The sequence below is a fragment of the Procambarus clarkii genome, chromosome 19 (genome assembly GCF_040958095.1).
Source record: "Procambarus clarkii isolate CNS0578487 chromosome 19, FALCON_Pclarkii_2.0, whole genome shotgun sequence".
Lineage (NCBI taxonomy): Eukaryota > Metazoa > Arthropoda > Malacostraca > Decapoda > Cambaridae > Procambarus > Procambarus clarkii.
The window spans coordinates 769838-782511 of record NC_091168.1 but is presented as its reverse complement, the minus strand read 5'-3'; positions in this window follow the sequence as shown (position 1 = coordinate 782511).

Below are 12674 nucleotides of genomic sequence, written 5' to 3'. Positions count from 1 at the left end.
CCTAGTTTGGGTCAATTGAAACTGCCTCGTGGGGGTCAATAGTAGTTGTCTCCCAAGGGTCAATAGTGGCTGCCTCGTATGCGTTAATAATATCTGCCTCACGTAGGTCAATAGTAGCTGCTTCGTGTGGTTAAATAGTAGGTGCGTCGTGGCTCAAAAGTAGCTGCCTCTTGTAGGTCATGACAGAAGTGTTAGAGGGGACATGATCAACACATACATGATTCTCAGTGGAATTGGTAGGGTAGATAAAGACAGACTATTTACCACAAGGTGGATTCCGTCCTCTGCCTCTGGGGGGCGTGGACGTCGGGCTCTGGCTGCCAGTAGCTGTTTGTCGCTGACTGGTGGTGGTTGCTCGTTGCTGTTGGGCGCCAGCTGACTGAGGCGGAGGTCAGCAATATGGCGGCGGCTGGTGGTGGCCGCATCCGCCGTGTGAATACTGCTCGGCTGGAGTTCTCTGCACCGGTGGACTGGGAACTAGTGGCGGCTGCGCTTTTGGATGTCCTTCAGGTGGATATTTTTTTTTTTTTTTTTTTATTTTGATAAAAGAAATATACAAAGTATAGCACAATATATACATGACATGAAACTAAGAACAGAACATAACAACAAAAACATAATCATAAACAGGCATAGAAGAGAACATTGCATAATAAGACCCCAGAAACTCCAGGGACACAAGTCCGAATACACATAAACATAGAAACGGACACACAACAAACGGACGCATACGGACATGGAAAGACACAACTAACATATAAAGAATAAACCAGACACACATATATAAATACACAATGCACACAAGTACAGAAATAACACAAAGCATAAGCACATCGCACACAAACCATATAAGTAACATAAAAACAAACCATGGCCAAGGCCCAGGCACTACTATATGACAACTCCAAGAAAAAATCCGGGGCGAACAATGTAACACAGAGATACATGTACCCTAAACAAACACACTTCCAGGAAGAACAGCAATCAAACCAACAAAATGAGTAACAAAACAGCCGCATGCAACTCACTCAAGGTACAAGCAACGGCCCACGCAGGAGCCAACATAGAAGCAAACCCACACTCACACTCGACCCCACATATCAAACCGAACACACAACCACAGGAGCAACCACACACACACCCAGCACAACTCCCCCGAGGAGGCCCACCGGAGGGCCGGGGATCTAGGATGAAAACAGAAGACCACTCACCCAAAAGCAACCCCACGCACATACCCACCCGTGAACCAACCACGGAACTCGCTCGGAAACGCACGCTGCACCCACCACCACGTGAACCGCAAACGACCCCTCAAAAACCCCAAAAGCCTAGCAACCCCATAACCCTCTCTCCGACCCACCCACACACAATACACAAAGTCAGCAACAAGAAGAAGACAAAGCGTATTACGAACACGGCGCGACCTCCGCGGAAAGGACAAAAACAAAAACCTCAAAAGGTCACCCCGACACTCAGGTCCACAAACTCCAACCAACACGTCCCGAAACCAATCAAGCAAACCCCGCAACCGCCCGCAAAAATAAAAGACATGCAACTGCGTCTCAGGGAGCCCACAGTGCACACACGCATCAGAGGCACGCAAACCCAGCATGCACAACCGTGCATTAGTCGCCAACGACAAATGCAAGAGCCTAAACAACAATTCCCGCTGTTGCGGAGCCAGAAACCGAGCCCCCAGCGCCGCCCACACATCCCCCCAATCCCAACACGGGAACAAACCCTCCACCCGCGGTGGAACACGACGAAACAAAACCCGATACACCGCCTTGACCGACAAGGACAGGAACCCCGGACAACGGCATACCTCCCGAAGAATTGCCACCGCCCAAGAGTAAACCGGGGGGGTACAGACCGCCGCCTCCCGACAAACACCAAAATCCACCAAATAGCTAAACCTAACAGAGCAATAATAAACACACAAAACCATTGAGCCCCCCACCCAACTCAAACCCCTGACACAACGAGACCCAAAAGAGCGCCCGAGCCCTCGTGAACACATCAGGAATGCCCACCCCACCCTCCCGCACAGCCAACACCAACGTCGACAGGCGAATTGGGTGGTAACGACCACACCACACATAACGATAAACCTGGCGCTCCAACCCGAAAGCCAGCTTACGATCCAGGGGGAAAACCCGAGCCACGAACCAGACCCGGGACAAAACTTTGCAATTCACAAGCAACGCCCGCTGATAAAGCGTCAACGGGTGCACAGCCAGCAACCCAATCGCAACACCGACACTCCGGAAAACCATATCCCAATTGCATGCCAAGGACCTCTCATAGGAAGCGAACCAGGTAAGCCCCAAAACCCGCATAGAAGTGACAACCGGAAACCATGACCCCACCCACACAAGGCGAGAGGACCACCCACCAAGACCCATAAGACCGGACTTCGCACGATTCACCTGCGCCCCAGTGGCCAACTGGAACCTCTCAACCACAACCTGGACCGCCCCAACCGACCCCTCCGAGGCCAGGAACAGGACGGTATCATCTGCATAACCGCAGATAGGCAACCGAAGACCCGACGGCAAACGGGGGGGGATGGTCAACGGGCATCCCTTGATCGCCCGAAAAAACGGCTCCTGAAAGACGATATACAGGAGCATCGAAAGCGGACAACCCTGCCTCACCGAGCGACGCACAGGGAAAGAATCACTCAAAAACCCATTTACACAGACCCGACTACAACATTGAGCGTACAACATACGCACCCAACGAACAAACAAGGGCGGAAATCCCAGCCTCCCCAACACGCGAAACACAAAATCGAGCGACACACGGTCGAAAGCCTTCGACCAATCCAGACAAAGCATCGCTGCCGACAAGCGAGCGTCGGACACGTACAAGAGCACATCTCGAAACAATGCATTGCAATGCAACAAGGAACGACCCGGAACACCACAAAACTGCTCCACAGAGACAACAGACGCAACAACACTGCGACACCGACCAGCCAAGACCTTAGACAGGATCTTGTAGTCGACATTCAACAAAGTAATGGGCCGCCAGTTTGAGAATAACCGTAGATCGCCCGACTTCGGGAGAAGCCGCACAATCCCAACGCACTGAGACATAGGCAGAACACACTCCCGAAGACAAGACTGGACCACCTCCAGCAGAACATCCCCCAACACATCCCAAAAGGCGACATAGAACTCAATAGGAAGACCATCCGAACCCGGCACCTTCCCGGAACGAAACGACCGCACCACCACAAGCAGCTCCGCCAAGGAGACCTCTTTCACCAGACCAGCACACTCCGCAACCGACAACCCAGGAAGGCACCGACCCAAGAAATCCTCCGCAAGTGCGGCGTCCCCAGCCACCTCTGCATACAGCGCAGCCAACTCCTGCCGAACATAGTGCAACACCCCACCAGTGTCCGAAACAACCGTCCCATCTGGCCGTCGCAAGGCCGTAAAAAGAGCAGAGTCCCGCGCGGCCCGTACCTTACTTAAAAGAAATGGAGAAATCCGTTCCCCGTCGACCCTCTCACTTACACGAGCCCTCACACGCACACCCTCCGCCCACTCACTCCGCAACCCGCATATACGCGCCTTGCAGTCCACAATCTTATCAAAACAATCAACACCAGCATCGTACCGTACATACAACCTCGACAGCTGCGCCTGCAACAACCGCAGCAACCCAAAGCGCCCAGCAGCCTCGCGCTTAGCAACCACGCGAAAAAACAAACGACACTGCTCTTTACACCACTCCCACCACTCCATGACAGAGAGAAACTCACAACGCCGGGCTCGAATCCCGATCCACCAACACCGAAACTGACGACAAACACGCGGAGAATGCAACAACCCACAGTTTAGCTTCCACCACCCCGCACCGACCCGCACCTGACTGGGTACCCCAACCCGGACCACCACCAAACTGTGGTCGGAGAATGCAACCGGGACAGTGCGAAAATCATACACCGTACATTCCCCACCATTGACATACACCCTATCGATGCGCGAACGCACCCCACGTGCAGCAAAAGTAAACGACAACCCTCCACCAAAGAGCACAGCAGCGTCCCGGAAACCACATGAATGCACCACCTCCAGCAGCGCACCCGAGACATTCTGCGGACGGGCGCTACAACAATCCCGCACACTCGTCACACAATTGAAGTCCCCTCCAAAAATCATGCCCCGCGTATCATGGCGCAAGAAAGGAAGAAGCCCCACCCGAAAAAACTCCTCCCTCTCCCGATGACGCGCTGCACCCGAGGGGGCGTACACCGTCAAAAACGGAATCACGACCCCCAAAAACTCCACCCGCACAAACAACACCCGCCCATCCTCGTCCAACTCCGTGTGAAGCACGGAGAAGGAGGCCTTACGAGAGAATAACATAAGGGTCCCCCCGAAAGGCGTCCTCGGCGAGTTGAGCACCACATGATAATGCACGCTTAGACACTGCAACACAGACACATCATGCACATTATGCTCCTGTATGAGAGCCACATCCACACGTTGCTCCTGCAAAACATCCAACAGGCCCAACTGGACCCCAAGAGCATTCAAACCCCGAACATTCAAGGACGCACAAACTACAGAGGGCGCCATTGGAACAACCTCAGGACACCCCCAACCCGTCGTGACACACAGGCCGCACTTCATCCCGGACCTCAGGGCGATCACAATGAACACCGCCAGTCGCCGTACCCAGCCCCACGGACGAGCCCTCTGCCGGATCCGCAGAGCCCCCACCAACCGGAACAAGGGCCGAAGACCCCCGACAGGTACTCTTAGACAACACGACCACCAGGTCCCGGTCACCGCGATGAGCCACCCACCCAGAGGTGCCACCATCAGGAGGCGCAGCTGCCGTCACTGGAGGCACCACAGAAGAAACCTCCTCGATGTCCTCGCCCGCAACCTCCATCGCAACACCGCCCTCCGCCCACAACCGACGAGGCGATGTATTCTGAGCCGAACGACGGCGCTTCACATGAGGCTGCTGATCGTCGGTACAACAACCCCCAGCAAGGGGTGCTCCAGAAGAACCCGACGCGGGCGGGCCCAAAGCCAAAGCAGCACGGGCACACACAGCAGCAACCTCCACAGCATGGGGCCACAGCTTACCACCACGCCCGGAGACCGGAGCAGAAGGAGCAGGTCCAGAAAGCGGGAGAGCACACTCCAGCTCACAGGGGGCATCCACCACGGACGCCGAGGCAATCGCAGCTGACGAACCACGGGATAAGGCGACCTTCGTAGACGACGAGGGAGTCGACGCAGAGTCAGAGGGCAGGGAGGAGGACACACACCCCACCACCCCAGCATCCCCGGGCAGCAGACAATCTTCAGCAGGGGAAGCAGGCACCACACCAACAGCAGCAGCCGAGGACCGCACAGAAGCCTCCGGCTGTGGATGCACCTCCGCCACCACCGAACGAGGAACCCCCGAGGTAGGAGCTCCCGTTCCCACAGAGCACACTGGGGAAGCAGACGTACTATGTCCAGACCAAACAGGGACCGAGGGAGCACTTGTTGAAGCCGCCGCAGGAACCACCCCAGGCACCTCGCCAGGGCGAGAAAGCGATGAGGAAGCCCCCCGCGTCTCCAAAGGGGGGAAGTCACCCTCCAAGAAAACGGAGGGAGCCTCAGCCCGAGGAGCATCACAGCTCGCTGCCACATGGCCCTCAGCACCACACCGGAAACAAGTACGAGTCTGTCCCTGATAGAATACTCTGAGCGAGAGCCCACGATACAGAAGACGAGACGGTACCGGTGACGTAATCTTCATACCTAGCGTACGAATGCCCGTACGCAGCCCGCTCAGCCGACCTGTACGCAGATGGTTGAAACGATGAAACTGCACCTCTCCATATTTTCCAAACACAACCCGCAGCTCATCCTCAGAGAACGTCACCGGTACACCATGCACACTCGCGTACTGCACGGCCCCCCAGGGATCCGAAACGGCCACAGACACAGCCGTGTCGGTGACTGGAACAGAGTGGCCGGCCCAACGCGCCACAAACTCCTTGTACAGCGAGCTCCTGCAGAAGGTCATCGCCACTCGCGTAGGGGAAAGCTTTTCCAGCCCTATCAAATCCTGGACATCCGCTTGAAGCACATCGACGACAGCAACTTCCACAATCGCCCAGTCCACATCCCCTGAGAAGTCAAGGCACGCCGTGTCCACCCGCCGAACGCGGGACACACCACCAACCACCATACCACCAGCCGGGCCCTCCGGCCAGCGGGCGCACCACACCACAACCCACACCCGCCTCCACTCAGCACCAGGCGACAACTGGCAGGTCAAACGAGCACGTCCTGGCCCTCTGGCGGCCAGTGAGCGAATCCTTTACAGGGCAACTAGGGAAGGTAACCCTAAGCACATGCAGCCCGAGTACTGATGAAAATTACTGCTGGCTCGCACACCGCCACAAGACAGTACCACACCACAAGGCACAGCACTGAATTGAGTTTGAAGCCAGAGTCAGGTGGATATTAAAGATCTCCTCGGTCTCGAGAAATTTTCTCCCACTCGCGTGGCGGTGACGTTTGCCACGTCACCTGGATACGAGCGGTTTGTGGGGTGTTGGAACGAGCGGACGACTCCCCTTCCTCATTCGGCTGTCTGTGACTGTCTCTGATCCGTGGGGTCCACTGACCTTTGTGAGCATGCACGGGGTACCTGTTACGTTTCCAGAGGTGGAGCTTTCTTCTGTGTTTACGAGGTATGGTATGGTATTGCGTCATCGGTACAACTTGTTTAGTGCCGGGCGGCTGCGGGGCCTCCGGCTGGGTACTCGCACGCTGCATATGCGCCTCAAGGAGCCCATCCCCTCCAAGGTTATGTGCTGTGGTCTTCCGCTCCGGGTTTTCTATCCAGGGCAGGCCCGCACGTGCTTCCGCTGTGGGGAGGAGGGCCATGACGCTGCCCAGTGTGAGATTCCTCGACTGGAGACTGCTTCTGTATTCAGTGTGGGGGATTTCCCCCCCTCCGTGAGGATGGTGCATCCCTGGCTGGTCCTCGGCGTGGGGGTGTGAATGGTGGGGCACCTGTGACTGTTGTGCCTGGTGGTGCACCTGCGACTGTTGTGCCTGGTGGTGCACCTGCGACTGTTGTGCCTGGTGGTACACCTGTGACTGTTGTGCCTGGTGGTGCACCTGCGACTGTTGTGCCTGGTGGTGCACCTGCGTCTGCTGTGCCTGGTGGTGCACCTGCGACTGCTGTGCCTGGTGGTGCACCTGCGACTGTTGTGCCTGGTGGTGCACCTGCGACTGTTGTGCCTGGTGGTGCACCTGCGACTGTTGTGCCTGGTGGTGCACCTGCGACTGTTGTGCCTGGTGGTGCACCTGCGACTGTTGTGCCTGGTGATGCACCTGCGACTGCTGTGCCTGGTGGTGCACCTGCGACTGTTGTGCCTGGTGGTGCACCTGCGACTGTTGTGCCTGGTGGTGCACCTGCGACTGTTGTGCCTGGTGGTGCACCTGCGACTGCTGTGCCTGGTGGTGCACTTGCGTCTGCTGTGCCTGGTGGTGCACTTGCGCCTGCTGTGCCTGGTGGTGCACTTGCGACTGCTGTGCCTGGTGGTGCACCTGCGTCTGCTGTGCCTGGTGGTGCACTTGCGCCTGCTGTGCCTGGTGGTGCACCTGCGACTGCTGTACCTGGTGGTGCACCTGCGACTGCTGTGCCTGGTGGTGCACCTGCGACTGCTGTGCCTGGTGGTGCACCTGCGACTGCTGTGCCTGGTGGTGCACCTGCGACTGCTGTGCCTGGTGGTGCACCTGCGACTGCTGTGCCTGGTGGTGCACCTGCGACTGCTGTGCCTGGTGGTGCACCTGCGACTGTTGTGCCTGGTGGTGCACCTGCGACTGTTGTGCCTGGTGGTGCACCTGCGACTGCTGTGCCTGCTGGTTCGTCTGTGCCTGTCGTGTCTTCTGTGCCAGCTGTGGTGGAGGACGTGGCTGCTCCTGATTCCCGTCTTCTACTTCCGGTGGATGTGGAGGTGCATCCTGTTCCTGGTGCTTCGTTGGTGAATGGGCGTGGTGTTGGGAGTGTCGTCTCGGTGCCTCCCGTTGTAGGCGATGCTTTCACTGAGGGTGATGGAAGCGTCGTCGTTGGTGCCGGCGTTCCTGTTGCATGCATTGCGAGTCCGCCTTCTGCTCCCCCTGCGGGTGCGTGCCATGAGGGGGCGTTGCCCTCCCTTGCTCCTCGCCGGAAGCGCGTTGCGGGGGCGCGCTCACGCAGTCGAGAGCCCCCTGGCAAACGGATTGAGGCTTCGCGGAGTTGTGCTTTGGGTGGTGCCCCCCCCCTCCTCCTCCTAATTCTCCTGTGTCTGATATGGATTCCGGAAGTGATGCAGTGCCGGTTGGCAGCAAGAATTCCTCGTCGGTGGTGGACGTTGGTGATACCTGGTCAGTGGCAGCAGGGTCTCGGCGTGCTTAGCTGGGTGATGCCGGCACTGTCCGCCTCCTGCGGGATCAGAGGCCAGGCATTATGGTGGATTCCCCGACGGTGGGGCGGCGGCAGTTTGAGCCTCAGGATGATGACGGCGCCTCTGCAGTGGGTGGCTCTGTGCCCTCTGGTGGTCCTGGAGGGGCTGGGGGTCATTAATGGGTTCGATGGCGCCTGCTATTGTTTGTGCGTCTTTGAATGTTCGTGGTCTGAATGCTTTGGCGGTCCAATTGGGCCTTGTGGATGTGCTTCGGGAGCAGCGGGTGGATGTGGCTCTGATCCAAGAGCACAATGTTCGGGATGTGTCTGTGTTGCAGGGGTTGTGTGCTGAGTATCATGTTGTGTTGAACCCGCCGAGGACGTCCTTTGGGGGAACGCTGATGTTGTTTTCGCGGAGGGCATCCATTTCCGTGCTTCACACGGAAATGGATGAAGACGGGCGGGTCTTGTTTGTTCGGGCTGAGTATTTGGGGGTTGTGATTCCGTTCTTGACAGTGTACGCCCCTTCTGGGGTGGCGCATCGTCAGGACCGGGAGCTGTTTTTTCGGGAGGGGCTTTTGCCATACCTGCGGCATGATACGCGGGATTTGATCTTTGGGGGGGATTTTAATTGTGTTACGTGTGTGAGGGATTGCTCTAGTGCTCACCCTCGGAATGTTTCGGCCGCTTTAATTGAGGTTTTGCGTGCGTGCGGGTTTCGCGATGCGGCTGTTTTGTGTGGCGGCTCGTTGGAGTATACCTTCGCTGCGCGTGGGGCGAGTTCTAGGTTGGATAGGTTCTATGTTTCTGGTGGGGAGTGTTCGGTTTTTTATTTTCGCACGGTCCCGGTGGCTTTCTCGGATCATTGTATGGTGGTTGTCCGGGTTGGTGTCCGGAGTCAGGTGCGGGTGGGGCCTGGGTGGTGGAAACTCAATTGTCGGTTATTGCGTTGTCCACGTATTTGTGCGCAGTTTCGGGCCTGGTGGGTTGGCATCGTTGCCCGGAAGGCTGATTTCTCCTCTTTGTTCGTTTGGTGGGAGTGGTGTAAGGTGGAGTGTCGGAGGTTTTTTGGGATTGTTGCTAAGCGGGAGGCTGCCGGGAGGTTTGGTCTGCTGCGGTTACTTCAGGCGCGTTTGTCTTCTTTATATGTGCAGTTGAATGCTGGGGTTGACTGCTTTAGTGAGATTGCTGAGTGTAAGGAGCGTATTTGTGATTTGCGTGCGGTGTTGGCTGACGGTGTTCGCGTGCGTGCTCGTGTAGCTGAGCGGGTGGATGGGGAGAGGCTCTCTCCCTTTCTTTTAGGGAGGGAGAAGGCTGCTAGGGGTTCCGTTCTTCTCAAGGGCCTTCGGCGGCCTGATGGGTCTGTGCTCTCTAGCACAGAGGGTGTTCTGCTTACCGCGCGGCGGGAGTTGGAGGCACTCTATGGGGAGGTGCATGGTGATAGTGTGCTCACGGGTTCCTTTTTGGACGGGTGCTTCCCCGGTTTGTCGCGCTCGGAGTGTGACCGGTTGGTGCAGGATGTTTCCACGGTGGAGCTCCTGGAGGTGGTTCGGTCGTTTCGTTCTGGGAGAGTGCCGGGTGCGGATGGCCTGCCCATTGAGTTCTACCTTACCTTTTGGGATGTGTTGGGGGGGGGGTGCTTTTGGAAGTGGTGCAGGCGTGTTTGCGTTTGGGTGCTCTGCCTGATTCCTTTTGTGACGGGATCGTGCGGCTACTCCCGAAGCCGGGCGATTTGCAGTTGTTTTCCAATTGGAGGCCTATTACGCTCTTAAATGTTGATTATAAAATTCTTTCTAAGGTTTTAGCGCGTCGATGTCGGGGTGTCGTTGCGTCGGTGGTCTCTGTGGAACAATTTTGTGGTGTACCTGGCCGTGCCCTGATGCATTGCAATGCCTTACTTCGTGACGTGCTTCTCTATGCGTCCGAGTATCGGCTTTCGGCGGCTATGATCAGCTTGGACTGGTCCAAGGCCTTTGATCGGGTGTCTATAGAGTTTGTTTTTAGTGCTATGGAGAGGCTTGGTTTTTCGGTGGTGTTTGTGGGGTGGGTCCGTTTGTTGTATGTCCGGAGTCGCAGTCGCGTTTGTGTGAATGGGTTTTTTAGCTCATTTTTTCCTATTTGCCGTTCCGTTCGTCAGGGGTGTCCCATGTCCATGCTTTTGTATGTGATTTTTCAGGAACCTCTTTTCCGGGCGGTGAAAGCGTGTTCCTTGATCGTGCCTCCTTGTCTGCCGTCCGGTCTCCGGCTACCCGTTTGCGGGTATGCTGACGACACCATTCTATTTGTAGCTTCGGAGGATTCTGTTGAAGCTGTCCAGGACGTTCTCCTGCGGTTTGAGTCCGCTACGGGGGCCGTTCTTAATCGGGCGAAGTCAGGGTTGATGGGGATCGGTGAGTGGGCCTCCCGCCTGGTGTGGGATAGGTCGTGGTTTCCGGTGGTCTCCTCGATTCGGGTTCTTGGGGTTACTTGGTTTGCCTCCTATGACCACTCCTTGGAGTGGAATTGGGGTGCTGTCTCTCGGTCGGTTGGTGTTGCAGTTGGCCTTTTGTCGCATCGTCCCTTGACGATTTATCAGAGGGGACTGCTTGTTGCGTGTAAGGTCTTGTCGCGTGTCTGGTTTGTGGCTCGATGTTTCCCGTTGGATCGTCGGAAGGCCTTGAGTTTGGAGAGTGTGGTGTATAGATATGTATGGTGTGGGCGTTATCAACCGGTGCGCCGTTCGACGTTGGTGTTAGGGGTGAGAGAGGGGGGTGTTGGCATTCCTGACGTCTTCACGAAGGCCAAGGCCCTCTTCTGGGTCTCGTTGCGTCGGGGGCTGGCTCTCGGTGGGGGGTTGAATACGCTGGGTGTGTTTTTCTGCTCGCTTCGCTTCAGTTTTTTGGTTGATTTGGGGGTTTGTCAGGAGGTGGCCTTGTTTACCCCCCCTGTTTATTCTTGGGCCGTGGGGATTCTTCGGGAGCTCTGCCGCCATCCTGGGTTTCTGTCTTTCTCGTGCAAGGCTGTGTATGGGGTGTTGTTGCCCCGGGTGCGGCCTCGAGTGGAGGGCTTGTTCCCGTGTTGGGATTGGGGTGGTATCTGGTCGTGTTTGGGGGCACGGTTCTTGGCGCCTCAGCAGCGTGAATTGCTGTTTCGGGTTCTGCATTTGTCGCTGGCGACAAATGAGCGGTTGTGTATGCTTGGCTTGCGTGATTCTGGGGCGTGTGTTCACTGTGGTTTATGTGAATCGCAGGTGCATGTATTTTATTTTTGTGTCCGGTTACAGGGGTTGGTGGACTGGTTTCGGGATGTCCTGGAGGTGTTTTGTGGTCCGGGTTGTCGGGGTGATGTTTTGCAGTTTTTGTTTTTGTATTTTCCGGCTTATCCGCAGCGGGTGCGTAATACATTGTGTGTTTTGGTTGCTGATTATGTGTTTTGTGTGTGGGTTGGGAGGCGGGAGGGTTTTGGGATTGCCCGAATGTTAGGATTTTTACGGGGGCGCATGCGGTTTACCTGGTGGTGGTTGCAGCGCGCTTTTCCGGAGGAGTTTGGTCGGTGGTTCACAGATGCCTATGTTCGTGGGGTTGCCTTTGGGTCGGCGGGTGCCTTGGTGGCAAGGTGATGTTCTCGTCTTGGGTGGGGTTGGGGTGTTGATGGGGGGGTTTAGAGGGGTTGGGGGGTTTCGGGGTTCGCTTTGCTATGCGCTCCCTTTCCGCTTCTTGGGGTGTCCTTGGCGGGGGTTGCGTGTATTTGTGTGTCTCCCCCCTTGAGATGCTGCTGCTCCTGTGTGTGTGTGGTGTGTTTTCCGTACCTCCGGGTGCCGGTTGTGTCCGTATGCGTGTGGGTGTGTGGTTTTGAGGGGGGTTTTGGCTCCTGCGTGGGCCTGGGTTTTCTGCTGTACTGTTTTCTACTGTTCCTTTTGTGGTCGTGTTTCGCTTTGGCCTGAAACCCATTATTTTGCGTGCTTGGGTGCAGTGTGGTGTGCCGTGGTGGTGTGGGTGGTATGAGTGTGTTTGTCTTGTTGTTTAGAGTGTTCAGTGTGTGTGTACATAATTTCTTCTTATTTCGTGTATATCATTTTCCTGGGTAGCGCGTGCATGGTCCTATGCTCCATTGTTCTTCTGTGTGTGTGGTAGGCGTGGTTTTGTGCACGTGATTCTATATCCACATCTGTGTATGTTTATGTTATTGGTTCCAGGTGTGTTTAAATGTTATTTATGTACTTTATTGTTAATTTATTTTTCATGTAATTTTCTTGGCCATGTTCTGTGTTG